Genomic DNA, 20,171 nt, shown 5'->3' with positions numbered 1-20,171 from the left:
AAATAGCTGAGCAGTGTTAATAAACCCATTGAATCATTCCCGTTTGTTTCATGGTCAAGGTTTTATTTTTGTTTCAATGGAGCAGTGTAGCTAGCGGCTGGCGTGCATGCCTCTTACCGCCGCTCAGCATTCTGGCACTCAAGCACTCTCCAAGTTCTTGCTAATGCCGTTTGGGAGCGAACAACAACAACGACAACTTGTAAAACTTAGTGCAGCTCAGCACTGTGGCATTTACTCCATACTGTGCAATCATTCTCTGCTAGAGAACAATAACGCCAACTACGTCTAGCCACTATTAAAACTTAACTTTCACTCTCCGTTCTTCGCCCAGCCTAGGGGTATCATTCAATCGGTCCTTCTAATCGTCGTGCACGAGAAAGAGCAATAGAGCGATAGAGCTTTTGCGGTATCTAGAAATGAAGCAAACATTTCATGTGACATGCATGTCCACATTGAGGGAGAGAGACACATATGCACCGCCATTCTTCTTTGCAGATCGTGCTGTGCCGTATTTGCTTCGCTGAAACAAAAGCACAACCGCACAGTTTGCACACAAACTGCGCGAGCTCTCTCGCACACATACACGCACCCACATGCATACGAATTTAAATCAATCTATTATTCACTATGGATGTTTGTTCTGTAGCAGAATATTGGGGGAATACAAACAAACTTGGGACAAACAATGGAACAAACACACGCACACATATGCATGCATACATACATGCACATGAACACATATCGGTGGTATAGATTGGTTGGCATTAAATAGAGGAACGACGGCGGTACATATGCATGCATGTCTGTTGTGCAAAAAAAGAAAAAAAAAAAACCAACAAAAGCAGTGCAAACTATTTTCGTGGTGTCGAGTGTGCGGAGGGGTGGGGGGGGGGAGGGGGTTTGGGTGTAGTGTTACTTTATTAGTTTGTGCGTTGTGAGTTGTGCATGGTTTATCTAATCGACTATAACTCGAAAGTGAAATTGTATTTTCAAGGTCTTTCATCGCCGTCCACTATCTCACCTTTTGTTGTTTGCTGTGCAGGTGATGGCGTTGGCAACACATTATTCGCATTGTAGTGCGGCCTCTCTGCTCTTGCACTTAGAGCGTGCTGTGTTTGCACTTTGTTGAAAATGGTATTATTCACAGAATTAGCAGAAGGCGATGTGAATTACGCCACTGGGGCTTTCCAGATAGCTGTCTCGAGACAATCGATGGATCACTTTCCAATTATTTTTGGTTCTTTCAAATGTTTGCATCTACATGAAATGTTCTCTCTTGCTGTTTTGTGGTAGTTTTTAGCAAGTTTTTATTTTTTCTTGCAATCTGGTAGAATTTTTATTTAAATCACTTTTGTCAAAGGGGTGGGTGCATTGGCCTAGAGAATTTAGCCTTGGCAATTAAGCTTGCGAGTTTTGTGTGAGGAGCGAACGAACGACCGACCGACCGACCGACCGACCTAGATCTTTGAATATGCGCAACTGTCTTGACTAGCGTTAAAAAAGCGCATTAAGCAACTGCTGAGAAAACTATCCAAAACATTCACTTGAACCGCACGAACTGCGCCCAATTTCACACAAAGAGCAGCAGCACCAGGCACCAGCAACAACGACAATGACAACAACAAGCGTCGCATACAACGACAGCAGCAACAACGATTGATTTAGAACACAGTGAAAATACCGCGGCGAAGAACCATGATCCAACAGGAGTTGTTTTGCGGGAGTGTACGTGTACGTGTACGTGTTTTTGTATGAGCAGAGAATTTCTGGCTGTGGTTGGCGAAACGCAATTGGTTTTTTTGTGCTTTCCTCTCTTTCTCCTACATGTCACACACGGACATACCAAATATGCGCATGCAAACCCATGCATGTATGTATGTGTATACACGCATTAGATCCAAATAACAGTTTGCATTCATGTTTCATCGTTGTTGTTGTTTTGTGCTTGTTTGCAAAAGTGAGAAATTTGTCCAGCAGACATACACACGTACACGTACACGTACACATACACATGCACGCACTCTCAAAATATCCCATATTTTTGGGAATAAAAACTCTTTTTTTGTTGTTGTCTAACTGCCGAAATATTGGCTTGAATTTTTAGAACAAACGTTCGCCGGCAATTCGTTGGCAGCGCGAGAGAGAGATAGAGAGAGACTTTTCTCCCAGCCTCGCTTAAAGGAAAGACTCCAGCTTATATGCCACTCCGACAGAAGCTTGCAATATTTATAGGGGCATTGCAACTCCTCCCCGAGAACGTCCAACCTCTTCACGGACCACAATGCTTGAATTAGCTCTCAAACCAACCAACACCAACATCGACGACGAATCACAAATTCCTTGTTCCTTGGTCGTAGTGCAAATTGCCCAAATGCTGTTCTTTTTATCTTTCGCTTAGACTAGTACTCGGCGAGAGCAGCAGAACGCCTCGCTGGCTGGCTGAGTGTTCCATAAAGTTTTGTTGGTTTTTGGCTTTCTATATTGCTTTTTTTAATATTTGTTTATTTTATTTCGCTATTTTCAAGGTTAAGTTTTAGTTATGTAGGTACCTACATATATTAAATACTAAACACCACGCACACACTCTCACCAAAAATGTTTGTTCTGCGAATGCACGTATGTACATATTTGCCAATACAAGCATATACGCTTATAAGCATACATTTGGGTGTGCGGGGTGCTTTGTGTGTCACTTTGATGCTTTCTTATACGACTAGTGAGTAGTTTCTTTTTCTATTTTGCATGATTCCCACATTTCGTAGCGAATTTTTTGTTTTGTGTTCGTCCCAGAGAAGCGAATTCAATTGGCATTCTTCGTCATGGAAATACACAGCGTAGTTTTGCAAAAACTTTGCAGGCCAGTGTAGTGTAGTCTAGTACGACCCACAAGTCTAATCATATTCGACAAGGTCAGGAAAGCCCCTACGACAATGCATGGAGAACAGAAAAACAAAAACAAAAGGAAAGCACACCAGACGTAATAGAAAATGCAAACACTTGTTGCTAGACTAGCCATAAAAACAACGCAAAAGCTAGCTGCAAATGTAAAGTAGTTAGACACACGCATACACAATGGCAAGTACATTACATGTACATATACACATTGAAGTGAGTGTACGAGCATTGCCGCAGACCAGCCAGCAGAAAGCAAAAAATACACACGTTGGCTTTGGCCTCATGGTTCCCTCGGCCGATCAGGCCCCAACTCACCTCCAGCTCTTTAAGTGCAGATTGGCCACCACCCTCTCTCACACACACACACACACACACACCGATCCATGTAAATTGCATAGACTTGAGTGCACACACATACTCGCTCTATATTCGGTATTAGGCAGGCAACTACTCTACAAACTACCATCTCCCGGCGTTGTACTCGCAGTCATCGTTGTCGTCATCATCTCCTCAACTTACAGCACAGCACAGTCGAGCCAACATCCAACCATCCAGTCAAGCCATTCATTCATTTTGTCGACGACTAGTCACCATGTCTACTGCCGTTAGCTGTTAGTTTTGCATTTGGGTTTGTTTGCAAGTGCATTGGCGCTTGGGTGTGAGCGAGGCTGTGTGCAGTTTTCATTCATTCGTGGATTTGCATTCTATTCAAATGATGACGATGGGGAGCAACAACCAGAAACGACTAAAAGAGCTCAGAATAGACGCCACATTCTAACGTAGCCAAGTCGAAGGCCATTGTGGCGGATGTGTGTGCTTGTTTGTGTTGCACAGCATACGAGCATATGAAACCCCATAGTCTAGGTGTTGCAGAGTAAAAACAGCACGAGCCACGGCGACCCATCATAGACCAAAATGCCTGATGCTTATGTCGAGACACATAGCCAGTCAACAATTTCAACTGCATTACATTGGTTGGTGTGCGTGCGTGTATGTGTGTGCGAGTTTGTGATAGAGTGGCTATAGAGAAAGTGAAAGTATTTCGCAGAAAAACTACAACGACTCGTCTGCCACGTGGTTGAGAGAAAAGTTGAATGGTCCACTTTTAGATGTTGTTCCACCATCACTTCCTTCTACGCGCACATGGTGATTGCAAATGTCAGCACGTGTCATGTGAATGTATTGTTTAGACTCCCTCAATAGGCTCCTGTTAAGACTGCATATGTATTTGCCATCCATTCCTTTTCATTGCTGCCAACTCAAGGGTCAATAAACAGAAAATACACTTCTTCTTGATGCAGTTTAGAATCCTAGGTTGATTAGGGCCATCTTTGGCTTTGATAATGTCGAAAGGGAAAAAATCTTATTTCATCTGTTCAATTAGAAATGCAACCGCAGTCACAATGTAACATGTCTAAAAGAATGTAAGATTCCTAACATCTTTCTTCACTAAAACGAACCTTTAAATATCACGTAAATTTTTAACTAGAAATTTGACGCTTAGTTATGGGCTTAAAACCCCTGTATCGAGCACAGCCCGAATCGGTGGAGATTGCTTAAGCCTATGAATGGGTAACACCTACCATTTGGTTGTATCATTTTTAAGTATGGTCAAAATGGGTCTACATTAGCTTGGTAATGAAGTTCATGACAGAGGGTTTAATTTAATTTTTCATATCCCTGTTAACATTCAAGTAGCAACTAACTTCTACTAAACATAATCATTAGAAATCCGGAATAGAAAAACGACGATTGGCCAGCACAAAACACAAAAAAAAAAAAAAAACAAATCGCCTCTATAGTGTCTTCATATCCATAACACTGGTATTGAACCCATACCCCAGAAGCTAGTTAAAGAGCAACTACACATTACACACAAATGATGCATGCATGACATGGATTGCTTGCTATCTCTATCCTCAGCCATTATAGCACGTAGTGGCTATACCCACAGCAAACTAAAAACAAACAATAATCATGCGTGCGTGTGTGCGCGCGGGCGAATACAAAATCTAAACACAAAAAATACTCTGTCTCCGGCATATCAGCGTCGTTTTGTCAAGTTCAAGGTCTTCCACGGTAAAGCATACCGTCTGCCAAATTGAAAAAAAAGCAATAGACAGGAGGCGCAAACAATTGTAGACACACTACAGGCGGCATGGTCATACTATACAGTCTGAAACAAAGCTGACGCAAGATGTTAGAGCAACCCAACGATCGCCGCCATTGCCATATTCGAATCTGCAAAGGCCTATGGATATACACATGTGAACATTCCATATCATCATTAAGGAAGGACAAAAGAAAAATAGTAAAAATAAAAAAAACCCAATCCACAAAAAGTTGGAATCTTTTGGTAAAAAATGCCAACCTTCCATGCTATCGTTGCAGTCGATGTCGTCTGTCTAACGCTTACTCGAGAGCACTGCGCCATCCACACACAGTGCTTCTAATGTGCAGACATTCTCATTCTCTAACACGTCGCAGTTGTGCTCGTATGCGAGTACTTTTTCCAAAGCTCTCAACCAGCTAGCTAGAGTGTGACCTTCACCTTAACCTAGTCATCGTTTGTCGGACTTTCGGTCGTTTACCCCAGTTTCTAAATAGTGCGATAGCGACATTGTTTGCCGCGTCTTGTGGCGCTCCGTCTCCCTCCACACACAGGCATAAAAAATACAAAAAAGAGATCTCACACACACATTAGAAGTACCCTAACGCTTAAATCAAAGCAAGTGAGAGAGGCAGTGAAAGAGAGAGAGAGAGAGAGATAGAGAGCAAGAGACCTATAGTTGTATTAGATGCAGAATTAGAGATTTCACCAACGCCTTCTCTTCCCCCACACTAAGAGATGGTGTTTTATGGTGTTCGAGTGCGTCTGTGTAGGTAGCTAACCATCAACGAGGCACTCACTTCTCACCGCTCTTTCAGTAACTTGGCCCTCCAATGCTTAGCTACTCTGGCTAGAAGTCTAATCGAACTCTAATAAAAGTTTTCTGGTTTCTGCACTAAAAAAATGCCTTCCATGAAATTCAACACAAACCCGTTTCCGCTGAAGGCAAATTTTGGCGAAAACAAAGGCAAAAACCTCAAAACTCAGCATAATTTCTAGAGCAAAGTAAATAAATAAACAAATTGCGACTTGAGTGCTACTAGTTTTCGTATTTCGTATAGAAAATTAAAAGGGAAAATTGAAAGACAACCTCCTAATGTGGAAGCAGACGAGATATTGGCCTGTGGATTTCTACTTTTCTTTGAAATGTTGTTTTCTTCCCTTTGGGCAACGGATCCGTGGAAGCAAAGCCACTACTATTACGTTGTCTTGCGAAAAAGAAAACATGTTTGACGCATAGTGAGTGTGTGCTTTTGAAGAATTATCGGTTGCGGGCATTGTGCGATCGCATAAGCTGAGCGTTCAAAGTCACGTACGCTCCTCAAATCCTAATAGTTGTAGTTGTTGCAAATGCTCATACGAACATAGGTATGTTGATAAACTTTTTTCAAAATAAATGCGTATGTCTTCAAAGAGGAATGAGTTTAACAAAAGCTCTCCTCCATAGTTTGAGAGCTTTTTTCTATTGCTCACAACTCGTTTGCATGGTTTTTGGGCATCATCCACAACTAGCGCCTAGTCACCACGAATCTCTTCTAGGCTAGACCCGCCATTCGAAGCAGCTCCCAAAGAGCATATATCAGCTCGCAGCAGCAGCAACACAAGCCAATAGCGTAGTGAACGAAAAACTTCTCTCATAGTTGGTTTGTGTGGTGAAAAACTATTTTAGTTGATGCAAGAAGACAGCACAATGCTGCGATAGAAAATGCGACGAACCTTTAGTTTTCTTCAAACCGTTAGCGGGATCGGATCTAGTATTCGGGGAAATAGTTGGTGCTGCGTGAGTTGAGTGCGATGTGTCGTTTGCGCTGCCCAAAAGCCAGCCAGCCGCCTTGGCCAAAGTGTGCATTTTATTCAATTCAAGAAAATTATGCAAATGAATGCAGAAAGCAAGAAATACAAAAATAAAAACGCATTGAATGCGACATAAGAATGAAATGAAAATTGAACGGAGGTACGCGAGGGCAATGCCTCCTCTAATATTTCAATTCCAATTTGTCTATGTGGAATTAAGTGAAGTTGTATTGTGCTTAGTAAATTGTTTGTGCTCGTGGGTACGCGCTAAATCGATCCCACAGGAAAGAATCATTTCGCATGAGGTTATTCACGATCATGTGCCGCAGCCGAGGTGTCGTTGAACCCGAACGAGCGACTCTGCATTATTTCGCAATGATAACACATCATCGTAAGCTCTCTTACTCATGCGCTTAGTATACACAAATGGTTCTTTCGCATTTGAAAATGTTTAAAAAAGAATAAAAAAAAAAAAAACATGAAAAGAAAAGAAACAACATTTGCACATACATATGAATGATTGCATGTGTATCCACATACGTAGGCAGTGAGTGCATGTGTAAGTTGAAAAAACGGAGATATTGTTCGGCAACCAGCTACGACCACCACCACCCACCTTAGCAGCCTTGCTTTGCTGTGAAGTGTTGTTTGTTTTTATCGCAAATCGAGCATTACTTCCTTCCGTGGTATGCCAAATGCTTCAAAGTATCAAACTCACAAAAAATGCTAAACAACGAAAATAACGATGGATGCAACGTGAGTACACACATAATCTTATCTCCGCTTACTTTCGGTTCATTGTCCTAGGTGGCGGGCGGTTACCAAATGCGCGCAATGCGAATTCTTCTATGTAAACTCGTTCTAACAACATTCACCTCCATGATGAGCCACAAAGAAATCTCTCTTTAGCCACATGCAGTGAGGAGAAGAGAGAGAGAGGGAGAGAGAGTAAAGTCAATTTGAAGAGATCGCCGACCACAATAGCAGCTCTACACTTATGCTGATGATTGGATGTAGGGAGGGGAGGGAGGATGCAATTGCTTTTCTATGTTGCTTTGCTGTACAATCCAAAAAGATTCGATTTGACAATTCGGCACCCGGTCGTATTTGTGTTCTCAACATCACCAGTGCAATTATTTACATATTTAGTTGTTGTGAGAGTGAGCAAATCTGTTTGTGTTGTTAGTATATATGTATGTACATACTTGTATCACTTCTGCCTATTCCGCAACTCGTATTCCTGCCTTCGCTACGTATGTATGTATGTATGTATGAAAGCATGCCTGCATATGCACATACAAACTTATTTCTATATTTATTTGCTTGTGAGTTTTGTTGTTATTAGCTTTTTTTTGTTTCTCTCCTTGCTTTGCCTTACACACACATGCAGACACACGCTCTCAGTAAAAAGGTTAAGAAACTTATTGGGTTTAATAACATTTCACAAGGTTATTAGACAAACAAAAACAAAGCACATTTAGCGTTCACACACACACACACACACACACTCATTTTGAATTGCTGTTCCAGCTTTGATGAAGAGACGATGCAGCATTTGTGGACGCCGCCACCAATTGTTGATCATCGACATGCTCTCGCCCCTTGCCAAAGTGTTTGCTTGACTGCATTGTTGCTGCTGCTGCTGTTGTTGTTGTTGTTGTCGTTGTTGCTTTTTAATTGATGTTAATGATCTTCAATGCGAGGTGGTTGGCATTGTGAGCACAATGTAAACTGCAAACTGCACTTGAGATATATCGTTCATCGGTTCTATGCGCGTATTTTGATGACTTGTAGGAAGTTGATCGAAGGTCATTGTAGAGCCATCAGCTCAAACAATAAAATCGATTGAAAAAATTAACTTATTTAAATATCAGCGTAGGGAAGGAGGGGCGGGATTTTGATTTGGGTATTGTTTGTCATATGCAAAATTTGTTGCCAACCTGAATTACGTGACCTGATGTTTGACTTTAGCGAAACGGTGTGGAAATTGGTGCCTATACATACATATTTAGAAAAAATGGCGGGGTTAAGCATTCCGATTCAAGGAAATGGGTGTGAAAGTGTAGCAATACTTCAGCAACTACTTGTGCAATTTTTATTGCTGCATCCACCTCAGAATGCACTATTTTAGAATCAAAAATGTAGATCTCACCGTGACATTTAAATCGAAATCAGTCTTATCAGTTAGCGGTTAGCGGAAGTTTCGAAGGGCTAAAAAAATCAAATCGGAGGATTGCCTTACATGGGCGTCTTATCTATTTACGGAAGTTTCTAGGCGGTATTTGGTGTGGGTGTAACTTCACTTCACCGAGTTTCAGCCAAATCCGATAAATCGGATTCTAGGCTTCGAGTAGCCCAAGAAGATAAATCGGAATAGGTGCTTTACCCAAATCTGATATAGCCCATTTACAATCCCCATTGACCTACATCAGTGAAAAAAATTACAACACATATGGCAATACATGCCGATTAGAACGTGCTTCGCTTTTGATGTACCTAATGAAGGACATAAGATGGCACCTTTACACTGTAGGGATGTATGTTGGTGGCCATCAACGATCTACATTAGAGTTTGGAGTTTCCCGAGGAGAAATGAAATATATTTACACAAAAATAAGGAAAAAATCATAAGCTCGACCGACCTGAAAAAGCTACATTAAGCTAAGATTCGGTGTGGAACGTACTAGGAAAGGATGTAGAAAAGTCATACTACCCAATTATCCAAATTCCTGGGAAATCAATCAAAAAATAAGCCATTTATGAGGCTAAGAAGATAGGTCTATACAAAAGGTCTATCCAAAAATGGTACGATGTGGATATTATTCGACGGGAATATAGGGGGTATCATACCACTCTCTCTCTCTCTCTAAGAAGCATTTATTTAAAATTTTGCGATATCAAAACTAGACTTTTAAATGCTCACAGCCTTAAATTGCGAGATCGATCTATGTGCAGCTTTATCCAAATATGATATCACATAGACCGTCTTCGAATAATTTGGAAATTTCGAACAAATTGTGTAAAAATATAAATTTTTCTGAGCTGAAGACGATAAACGGGGTGATCGAAAATGGGCTCTATAATCGAACTGAACCCCGCACACATGGGGTAAAAAAATAAACTCTTAAAAATTTCAGCTCTTAAAAAAAATAATCTGTACCAAGTTTCAGCTCTTAATTTATGAGGCTGCAGCTTGGTTATGTCAGTTAAAGGACATATTTTATGCTTTTCTTGCCAGGATTTGAACCCTTAGATTGAGACTCATAGGCAAGCAAATAATTTCTGCGCCACGGAGGCCTCTAACGTACGTCCATAGGCAGGTTAATTTCGAAGATAGGCTACATCGGACAATATATTGATATAACTTCATTATAAACCGATCTGCCAATTTGATTTCTGAAGGGCACAGAAGAAAGTCGTACAATTCTAAGACGATTTAACGATGTCCGTGTGTCTGTCCGTCCGTCTGTTGTCATCACTCTACAGCCTTCAAAAATTGAGATTTTGAGCTGAAATTTGGTGCAGATACGTCTTTTTAATGCACGCTGGTTAAGTTCTTGAATGGGCCAAATCGGACAATATTTGGATATAGCTGATATATAGACCGATTTTCCGATAAAGGGTCTAATGCCCATAAATGCTTTAGTTTTCAACGCTGAAATTTGAAACACTGAGTAGTTTTAGGCCTTCCGACATCTGACCCAAATATGTATCAGATCGGACTATATCTTAATATTCCTGCCATACAGACTGATCTGCCGATTAAGGCTCTGAAACCCATAGAAGCTTTATTTATTACCCGATTTCGCTGAAATTTAAAACAGAGGGTTATTTTAATCCTTCTGATATCTGACCTAAATATGGATCAAACCAGACTATATTTAGGTATAGCTGCCATATAGACCGATCTCCAGATAGAGGGTTTATTTTTTATCCGATTTCGCTGAAATTTAAAACTTTGAGTAGTTTTACGCCTCCTAACATAAGACCTAAATGTGGTTCAGATCGGACTTTATTTAGATATAGCTACCATATAGACCGATCTGCCGATAAAGGGTCTGAAGCCCATAAAAGCTCTATTTATTACCCGATTTCGCAGAAATTTGAAACAGCGGGCAGTCTTAGTTCTTCCGACATTCGTATCAAATATGGTTTGGATCGGACTTTATTTAAATATAGCTGCCATACAGACCGATATCCCGATAAAGGGTCTGAAGCGAAAAAAAGCTATATTTTTTATACGATTTCGCTGAAATTTGAAACAATAAGTAGTTTTAGGCCACTCGCCATCCGACACAAATATGGTAAGGATCGGACTGTATTTAGATATAGCTGTCATATAGACCGATGTGCCGATTAGGGGTCTGAAGCTCATAAAAGCTTTATTCATTAGCCGATTTCGTTGAAATTTGAAATACAAAATTCAACAGTGACTTATATTTATTTGACCGCTCAATATCTGTGTCGAATTTGGGTGCATAGGTTATCCAATTTTTCCCGGATTGTGACGAAAGGGGGTTTTCATATATACCCGAGGTGGTGGGTGGTGGTGGTGAAGTCAAATATTTTCTTTTTTTTAACAAGAACAGCCGAGGATTTTATTGATGTTTATTGATCATTTTTGTAAGAGTTTCCACTTTTGGCGGTGTCATTCCTCTCGCCACAAACCATTACCTGATGAACTTTTAGTTATAGCTCTGATAGAATATCAGATCAGCTCATTTTAAGAAACACTCCATAGTGAATAAGTTTTTTCGTGAAGTATCGACGGCCACAGCATATTTTTTTAGTTTCAATGGTAGTAGGTACAGACTCTTTTCCGGTGACTCATCGGACCACTCGTACTGTCGCCTTTGTTTTGGTACACCGTGTGAAATTTGAACTACATTTATCTTTTTTACAAAAATATTTCCAAACTTCGGAAGTATCAGAACATTTGTTGGAACGCTTTCGTAACTTTGATTGATATTTTCAACGAAACAATTTCACTCTCAACAATCGGTTGAAAATTTGGTTAGGACATTTCTCTTTCAATACATGTGGTACGATAATTGGAAACACTAATCTCTGCCAAAATTGCCAAAGATTGTTTATCATTTTCCGATAGTTTGCTGTCTTTTCAAATTTTCTTCCTAGAAGTCGTCTTTTAGGGGAACTAGGTCATTAACAATAACATTGTCCGTTGTTTACACCATGCTTTGCACATATACTCGTACACAACACGAGCATTAAGAGGCTTCCAGAGGTAATGTTACACGTGTACATGTGCACATACACACCGACATAGCTATGTAATCGCATGCAGTTGTAGACGGCACTTGTGACCAACTGACTGACTGACACAAAATGTCTGCAAAGGCGCCTTCTTCGATTCGAAGCCGAAATGGAACCACAACAAAAACCGAGAGAACAAAACAAAATGAAGCGACTGCAATGGAATGCAACGGAAAATGCCATACGCTGCATTATCAATGTCCCTGTATCGGGGTAAGCTTTTCTGGTTTTGGCCTATTGTTTTTGTTTTCCAGATTTTCATGGCAAAAGTCATGCGAACTATGTGAAGAACACTCCTATGGAGCTCTTCAATGCAGCAGCAAAATGTGCGTCTCATTGTACATATATTTGTACACATTCGTATACTACACATTCGCACACACACACAAGAAAATCTGCAATCTAGACCTATGGTTAGGTATTGGCTCCTCGTATAGGCAATGAAGCCCTGGCGCAACAAATCCTACTGCATCTATCTCAGAATGACATATGGACGGACATATGCATGCAAATGCACATGCATGAATGTAGCATATCTTTTGTGTAGATTTGAAATTTTCCAGTCACAAAACACGTCCATCCTGAGCGCTGTTAGTAATGCCTTGTAGCAGCAGCAGTCAGTCACTGAAGTTGTTTTGCTTGTGTGTGTGTGTGTAACGTGCAATGTTAATGGATCTTCATATTCCTGCCTAGACGTTGTCGTCGGCGAACCTAACTAGCAAAGCAACCAGCAGTTGGCCTTGGTTTCAGTTTCCGAGAATAGCTTGCTCCATCGACACACAAAGCAACGCACACTTGCATGCATTTAGATAGTGTAAGTGTGCATCAATTGTGTGCTGACTACTTTGGCATGCACATTTGGATGATTGCATTCTACGAACTTCATCCTCCTTCCTCTTATTTTGGTTTGTGAGTTTCTCGATTATTAACACCGCCTTGCATTGCTAGGTCTCTCTCTCTCTCTCTCTCTGGATGAGTGTGTGTCTGTGCGTATAGAAATGGCCTTGAATGCCATCAATAAAATATTCTTATTTACACAGGGACCCACACCCATACAACCAGACTCTTGTGGCTACGAATCTAAGTCCATGTAAAGCAAACTTCAGCGACGACATACTATCGCAATTAATTGGAGATCAAGGCTAACGGAAGCCCTGCAAAACATGATGTTGAGAAATTTACCAGTAAGGGACATTGGTCATATATAGTTTTCATGGCATAGAACAAGTTGGAATTTTCTTCATTATTAACTCTCAAGTACATACGAGTATTACTGTAACGTTTCAAATGCAAACGTTGTTTTTCTTTTGTTTATAAAATGGATATGGGCGGTTTTTTATGAGTTGAAGAAGTTAAAACCAAAGACCGGCCTTATGACACATAAATCGTTGCATATTTCACAGAAATCGCTGAAATCAAGGATTGATCCATAGTCCATCTTCAAACACAACCTGCTGATAATATCCAACAGACAAAGAGATGGGCATGATTAAATCGTCTCAGAAATGCATGTCAATCTGTGGTTGAACTGACAAATGATCTTTCGGTGGTGGTCATTCTAAAAATCCGCAATAAACGAAATACGGCTACTTAGAGACATACAGGGTTTTTTTTTTTGTTTATCACCTGTTTCTTTTAGATAACAACATTTTTAATGCCCTTGGTTTACAAGTTTTTTTAAAAGGTGCTAAAATCAATAAATATCATATGCCAACTTTTCAACAAAATAAATAAAATGTCGCACAATATTCCCAAAAAAACAAGAACAATAACAACAAAAATAAAAGGATAATACTAGAAAAGTGTGAAAGAAGTTAGAATTCTTTAAAGAAGCATCAAATTGGGCCGGGTCATAAATTGATCCAACCTCTAACATGTACGTCCAGTCTCCCAAAATAATAGCTAATAAATAAATTAGATTAGTTATCCGTTGAGTTGGGATTTGTATGCAAAGTAATGAATTACAATACGTAACCGTCTTTCTACAATTTTATTAGAAAACCAGTAAGGAAAGGCAAAAGTCAGGCGGAGACGACTATATAATACCCTACACCTACCCTACAATTATAAGTGCGGGCAATATATAAATTTATATGTATATGAGAGCCATATCTAAATCTGAACCGACTTTCAAACAGATCGTTTGAAAATTGTTGTTCCTACGTCCATATAAGTGCAAATCCGGCGATAAATATGTATGGGTGCTACATCCAAATTTGTTTTTGATGAAATCTCGCAAACAGTAAAAAAACAATCCGCTTCAAATTTTGTGCAGATTGGTTGAAAATTGTGGTAACCGCGGCCATTTAAGTGCATACGGGCGATACCTATATATGGGAGCTATATAAACTGAATCGATTTTGATAAAATCTTGCACATATGTTAAGTTCAGTAACAAAACAATTCGTGCCAAATTTTCTGGAGATCGGTTAAATTTTGTTGCTACTGCGGCCATTTAAGTGCAAATCGAGCAATGCATGTATATGGGAGCTATATCTAAATCTGAACCGATTTTTATGAAGTTTCGCAGATATGTTAAGATCAGTAACAAAACAATTCATGCCAAATTTTGTGCAGATCGGTTTAGAATTGTAGCTACTACGACCATTGAAGTTCAAATCGGGCGATACATATATTTGGGAGCTATATCTAAATCTGAACCATTTTTTTTTTCAAAATACTTGGGTCAAAAAAGTAATATATGCAAAATTTCGCGATGATTGGACAACAAATACGACCTGCACTTTGATTACTGACGGACAGACATGGCTAAATCGAAGTGATTTTGAGTCGATTGGTATACTTATCAATGGGTCTGGCTCTTCTCCTTCTTAGCGTTGCAAACAAATGCACAAATCCCAAAGTCAATTTCCTTACTTTCAACGATATTTTGAACTTCATTTTAGAATTTTGTCTGCGATAACAAGAGGCAAAGTTAAGGATAATTTAACCTACAATTTCAAATCAATAATTCTAAATATGAAGGAAAATATCTTTCACCAAAGGATATATTTTCTTAAAAAGAAAATCTTTGGGTTGAATCTTCAAAATTAAGACAAAACATTTTTCAGTGTAGAAAAAGACTTAACCAGCGTTTAGATGTTCAAAAATTTTGACCTCATGCATCACAACTCATCAGAGCTTTCAAAGAGGAGTCGGAGAGAGGAGTTTAAAGACACGCAAGGAATATGGAAAAAGTGATTTTAGAAATCAATTTGTGCTATTTTAGCCTTTTACAGGATGGCATTATAAATTGCTGAGCATTTGGCCTCACGATGTCAACCGTGAGGCCAGAAAAGGTCTTGGTCTCGTAACCCGAGGCACAAAATAAATGTAAAAATCACCTACAACGAAAACAACGATTTCTTTTATTGGATAGATTTATATTTTAGTTGTTAGATTTTCTGCGAAATGTATTTGTAGGTCATTCGAATTATTAAAAATTTCAATAGATGGGGGCGCCATTTATGTACCACAACAACAATCTGTCGATGAAAGTGAAATGTACACAATCATCATATATACGAAGGGAACTTTAAACATCGCTGACGCTTTCCCAGGTGATTACGCTGCGGCATGTCATAACGGTGCTGCGGGCACCTTGTTTTCGTCGACCTACCTTACGTCATTCAACCACCTTATGCGGCAGGAAAGTATCACATTATCAATGAAACCCTATATGTATGAAGTATGTAGTATGTCCTCAACATGAATAGCTGTGGCTAGTTTTTTGTAGAGCATGTGGGATGGCTGTTAGTACAGGGAGGAAGAAAAAAAAAAAAACAAAACAAAAGCAGCGACATAAAATTGAGACACCAACAACAATTCTGGAGATATTCTTCGGGTGAAGCACAACATTCCCTAAGTCCACATACGAGTTGTGTACACAACCCCTTAGCCAAACATCCAACAACGGAGTGGTGCAGAAAAAGAGTGGTGCGACGAGGTGGGATCACGAGAGCCTCACACTGTGGCCCTTGCTTTTGTTGTATTGTTTCTTATTAGTAAATGAAATGTTGTTACGAGCAAAGAACAAAACACGACGGAAAAGATTATCGCAAAAAACCTTGAAAATGTGACCATACAAAAGTGCAATTCTAGTCAGGTTTCTCTATTGAAGCAGCAGCAGTAGTAGTAGTAGAAGAAGAAATACGAGAAACTACAGCCATACCCTTCATCTATTCATACGTCGTCCGTCCATTAAGCAGGCAAGCAATACAAGCCTTGTAGTGGTGTGAGTTGTGATGCATGAGTGTGTGCATGGGGGCTCTCTTGGTGCCCGTAATGTTAGCCTGTTAGTTGGCGATAAACAGAACAAAAAAGCAAAAAAAAAAAAAGATTGTCTGAGCGGGTGTCTGGTCTGCTGTCTCCTCGTTTAGACGAAGACTATGATTCCCTGTTATTACTAGGGTCTACAAGAGAACTACTGCTGTGAAGTGTCTGTCCACTTGTCTGTCTATCTGTTTGTGTGCTACTATTTACTCCATTAAAGTTCCCAGAGAGTAGGAAAGAATCCTAACCATGGACGTGTGTGTGTGTGTGTGTGTGTGTCGAAGCATTCGTTGTTGTGGCCGATGTTGCTCTGCTCGGAGGAATGTAGAAAAATGTGTTAGTGGAGTAGTTGGGCATTACGTCACCTGGGTTACTAGTTTCATAGTCTCTGTGCATTTCTCGGTCTGGGTTACAATTTATCTACATACTCGTATCTCCTTCATATGTATGAATGCACAGACACACGCACACACACAGACACATTAGTTTTTCTACATACACCCATGGCAAGGCGCAACAGGAAAGCAGAGGGTCGGCATTCGAATAGGCTTACGGTTGTTTTGTCGTGCTTTTTCGTCGTTGCTGCCGTCTATCTATCTTGGCTTTTGTGACTGTGGGACTCAGGGAGAAAACCACTTTTAAGCACTTTGACTGACTGACCAACCGATCGCCTAAGCTTTTCGTCTGCCGAGTCCGACGAATGACTCCTATGTGACTGTCATTGTAATGTAATGCTTGAGTGGTGCCTATCTATCTATCCAGAGGTTTGTGTGTCCGTTGTGGCCGAAGTAGACGGATATGGCTGTTGATTTGATGTTGATGACTAAAACGGCGAAGTTGTTGCAGTTGCATTTGTGCCGGAGGGTGCAGGGGGCAGTTGTGGGCTCTTACACTCACTCTCCCTTCCCCTGGGAAAATAGTGTGGAGTGCTGATGGGATCGTCATGCACTTCAGTGACCATGATCTTTTGTTGATGTCGTGCGTGGTGCTCTCCCTCTCTCTCTCACAGTCTTCTTCTCTCTCTCTCTCTCTCCCCCTATAGCTTTGCAAGTGAGTACCCTGTGCAAATTTGTGGTCGATTTGTAGTTTATTCATAGAAGCTAATTGTTCATCATTAAGTTTGTGGTGTGACATGATGATGCGACTGACTGGTGATCGTCTAACTTTGTGTGTATGTAGGCTATGCAATTTATAGTTACTACAATGAAATCGAAAGTGGCGAAGACTGTGAGAGAGTTCCAATTGATGGGCCTGTGAAACCCCTCGTTTATTTTTTTTTTTGTTTTCTAATTTTGTTTTCATCGATATTTCTTGTACTTACCAACATTTGGAGGTGAGTGAAAATAAAGCACAGCAAAAAACCTGAGTAAACATGTCCATGGAGGCCTCTACATACGTACACACAATATCTGTGGGTGGGCACTCATGGGCAGACGAGTCTGTGTGTATGTTTCATCGCTTCGAAAGATGGTGCGAATTAAAGCTTTTGTGTATCCTGAGTGATTATTTATCGCGTTTCACAATTTTGCACTTTACATCATTGGAGCGTTTGATGGTAACCGAGCCGCGGGTAAGGGGAAATGCGGAGGGTTAAGGACGTATCCCTCGTTCTTGGGGTTACAAATAAATAAATTGCACTTTTTGGTTTGTGAGTGATTCTGCGTTTTAGAGTTGTGATGCGTGCGTGGGGTGTACGGCGTAGATCGTAGGAGGGTCGATAGAGATAAAAAAGGGTTTTCACAGTTGCCTTGACCGACAAAACTCTCGTTCGTGATCTTCCGCTTAATGCGTGTGTTCTCGTTTGCAACTTTGCCAAGTCTAAAATAACAACGCAAAGCAAGAATCTACTTGTCCGTCACACATTCCGCAAGGCAATCTTAAACAACATACTGACACACATACATATGCACACCCAAAGTTGTACTCTCATACATCCATACAAACGCATACACACACACAAACACACGTATATGGTTGTAACCATAAGTTGAAAAATTGCGAATCACACAAAGAGGAGCAGAGAAACGACTTTGGGGATAGGGATAGTGGGGAAGAGCAAGACGAACGAGGTCTGACAAGGGAATCGAACAACACAAAGAGTGCAGACGATAAAACTCAAACTAAACACGATCAGCAAACCAGCAGCACACAAACACACACACACACACTCACGCAGAAACGCACATCTTTGTCCTTGTACTTGTGCATGGATGGATGTCTGTAGATTTTTCTACAAACGTCTGCAGCAGCTTGAGAAACACACAAAAAGGGCGCACTACAAAAGTGCCAAAGGAGAGCGAACACAAAAAAAGGCCCAACCGCACACTTAGCTTCTCTGAATCTCTCGCACAGTCAGGCAGACAGGCAAGCAGGCAGTAATCCAAATGTCCTTCTGCTCAGTAATAAAAAGCTTTGCTCCTTGTATTGCGATTTTAATAACACTTCAGGTGGTCACCACAAATGCTGAATGTTGATCTTTGTAGTTTTTGAGTAAACTTGAATAACATACACACAGACGCACACACACAAATGCACACTCTTTAATGCTTCCTAACCCCAATGCTTAAACACTCTGAACAAATTCCAAGTCTATGGGTACCAAATCCTTTGCGATAAAGACAGGATGTGACTGACTTACTTGCTCACTAGGTGCTGATGTCTGTATCTCAGTTTTTCTTATCGGCAATTTATTGGAGCCCTTTGCAAAGGGTCTTACGTATGGTATATTTTTTTAGTTTTTCTTGGGGGTTTTCTCAAAGACCCGAAACTGCTCATTTCACTAGAACTGATTTTGTTTTGGTTTTTGCGATCTGATTAACGAATTATTCTTCCGGTTTAAAACTCTTTTCGGGATGCCCCACTGTTGGAGAAATTTTTTTTTGAACGGAGTTTTCGTATCCGTTGGGTTGCTGTTTGCTGGTTCGTTCGCTGGCTGCTTTGATTAATCCAAAATTTTGAGTTTTGCTGACCGAACCTTTACTGATCGAATTAAGAAATCCAACTGAACTGAACAGCGTGCAGCAGCGTGTAATGTGTCGCATTGAATCAGAGAACGATGAATTTCCAGTGTGGCATTTCTATGCGACGGAGAGTTCTCAATTTAGGTTGCTGTTGCTGTTGCTGCCGTTGCTGTTTTTGTTTCACTTTATTTTCGGTGTTCGCTGTTGTTGTATTATTTGGCATATTTTGTTGTTGTCATTTGTGTTGTGTGTCGGTTTTTTTTTGGTGCTTTTGCTGTGCACATTCGTTGCAGTCGAGTCAAAAAAGCGTCATTACTACCATGCACGGAGCCCATCCAGTAACCATGTACTTGAGCGTCGCTGTCGGCGTCGGCAGATGCGTATTACTAGCGAGCAAAAAACAAAAAACAGAGTAGGACTGTTGACGTCCGCCTGGAGTCAGTCGACTACGGCACTTGCATATCCCGCAAGCACACACTCCGACACTCAGCAGTTTTGACGTTAGCGTCAAACGTCTGCTTGCGCTTTGGTACACTCTTCAGAGGACAGTGCGAGAGGTAAAGAGAGAGAGGAGTTAGCGTACATAATCTAATAGGCCCTCAGACAGTTAGTCAGTGCCGCCGTCTTTCCCTTCCGATTGCCAAAATTTGTGAAATGACTCAAAGCACTCACTCAATCATTCATTCACTTAGGACGTTTGCTGTTGCAGTTTTTGCTGCAGCACAAAACACTGACGCTCATAACAGTTCCCAGTTCGATAACAGGGAAGCGAATAATGCTGCCTGCTATAATGTAGCCTATCCTGAGTCTTGGTGCTCTGCCACACTGGTGGGGGTGAAAACGGTACATCGCGTCTGGTATTTTAA

At 40.6% G+C, this 20,171-nt stretch overlaps 1 protein-coding gene across 3 annotated transcripts in view; it reads right to left on the bottom strand.

The window, feature by feature from the left end:
• LOC106082426 (broad-complex core protein) overlaps positions 1-1,600 on the bottom strand; it is a 35,181-nt gene extending 33,581 nt beyond the window's left edge. Inside the window, exon 1 of one of the 3 annotated variants that reach the window (XM_013244921.2) lies at positions 1,022-1,600. The gene's annotated coding sequence lies outside the window, so the exon portion shown is untranslated. The remainder of the gene's footprint in view (positions 1-1,021) is intronic. The other 2 variants (XM_013244922.2, XM_013244923.2) reach the window with 2 other exon arrangements.
• Positions 1,601-20,171: the final 18,571 nt, after the last annotated feature.

The sequence above is a fragment of the Stomoxys calcitrans genome, chromosome 4 (assembly GCF_963082655.1).
Source record: "Stomoxys calcitrans chromosome 4, idStoCalc2.1, whole genome shotgun sequence".
Taxonomy (NCBI): Eukaryota; Metazoa; Arthropoda; class Insecta; order Diptera; family Muscidae; genus Stomoxys; species Stomoxys calcitrans.
Note: the sequence above shows the minus strand (reverse complement) of the source record. Positions and strands in the feature narration are given on the sequence as shown.